The sequence below is a fragment of the Arachis hypogaea genome, chromosome 11 (genome assembly GCF_003086295.3).
Source record: "Arachis hypogaea cultivar Tifrunner chromosome 11, arahy.Tifrunner.gnm2.J5K5, whole genome shotgun sequence".
Taxonomy (NCBI): domain Eukaryota; kingdom Viridiplantae; phylum Streptophyta; class Magnoliopsida; order Fabales; family Fabaceae; genus Arachis; species Arachis hypogaea.
Window position 1 is genome coordinate 101,389,427 of NC_092046.1, and position 1,509 is coordinate 101,390,935.

The 1,509-nt window shown below is 38.0% G+C and overlaps 1 non-coding gene across 1 annotated transcript; it reads right to left on the reverse strand.

Moving 5' to 3' along the window:
* Positions 1 to 848: 848 nt before the first annotated feature.
* LOC112725085 (small nucleolar RNA R71) lies at positions 849 to 956 on the reverse strand. Its single transcript, XR_003164214.1, has one exon. It is a non-coding gene; the product is annotated as a small nucleolar RNA R71 (small nucleolar RNA).
* Between the last annotated feature and the right edge of the window lie 553 nt (positions 957 to 1,509).

Genomic DNA, 1,509 nt, shown 5'->3' on the forward strand with positions numbered 1-1,509 from the left:
TTCTTTTTAATTAAACTAATTATTTTATTTTTTATTTGAATTTTCGAAAAACTACTAACCCTTTTCAAAATTAATTTTCGAAAATTACTAACCCTCTTTCAAAAATTATTTTCGAAAATCCTCTCCCTCTCTCATCTTATTCTATTTATTTATTCATCTACTAACATCTCTTCCTCACATCACTCACCAAATTCGAACCCCCTCTTCTATCTGTGTTCAAATTTTTCTTCTTCTTCTTTTTCTACTAACAATAAGGAACCTCTTTACTGCGAAATAGAGGATTCCTCTTCTTTTCTTTTTCTCTTCTCTTTCTTATGAGAAGGGATAGAGAAAAATGCATTCTTGTTGAAGCTGATCCAGAACCTGAAAGGACTCTGAAGAGGAAACTAAGAGAAGCTAAATTACAACAATCCAGAGACAACTTGATTGAAAATTTCGAACAAGTAAAGGAGATGGCAGCCGAACCCAACAACAATGCAAGGAGAATGCTTGGTGACTTTACTGCACCTAATTCCAATTTACATGGAAGAAGCATCTCCATTCCTGCCATTGGAGCAAACAATTTTGAGCTGAAACCTCAGCTAGTTTCTCTGATGCAGCAGAACTGCAAGTTTCATGGACTTCCATCTGAAGATCCTTTTCAGTTCTTAACTGAATTCTTGCAGATATGTGATACTGTTAAGACTAATGGAGTAGATCCTGAAGTCTACAGGCTCATGCTTTTCCCTTTTGCTGTAAGAGACAGAGCTAGAGTATGGTTGGACTCTCAACCCAGAGATAGCCTAAACTCTTGGGATAAGCTGGTCATGGCTTTCATAGCCAAGTTCTTTCCTCCTCAAAAGCTTAGTAAACTTAGAGTGGACGTTCAGACCTTCAGACACAAAGAAGGTGAATCCCTCTATGAAGCTTGGGAGAGATACAAAGGACTGACCAAAAAGTGTCCTACTGACATGCTTTCAGAATTGACCATCCTGGATATATTCTATGATGGTTTATCTGAGCTATCAAAGATGTCATTAGATACTTCTGCAGGTGGATCCATTCACCTAAAGAAAATGCCTGCAGAAGCTCAAGAACTCATTAACATGGTTGCTAATAACCAGTTCATGTACACTTCTGAGAGGAATCCTGTGAGTAATGGGACGCCTATGAAGAAGGGAGTTCTTGAAATTGATACTCTGAATGCCATATTGGCTCAGAATAAAATATTGACTCAGCAAGTCAATATGCTTTCTCAGATTCTGAATGGAATGCAAGCTGCATCCAACAGTACTCAAGAGGCATCTTCTAAAGAAGAAGCTTATGATCCTGAAAACCCTGCAATAGCAGAGATGAATTACTTAGGTGAACCTTATGGAAACACCTATAATCCATCATGGATAAATCATCCAAATCTCTCATGGAAGGATCAAAGGCCTCAACAAGGCTTTAATAATGGTGGAAAAAACAGGTTTAGCAATAGCAAGCCTTTTCCATCATCCACTCAGCAACAGACAGAGAATTCTGAGC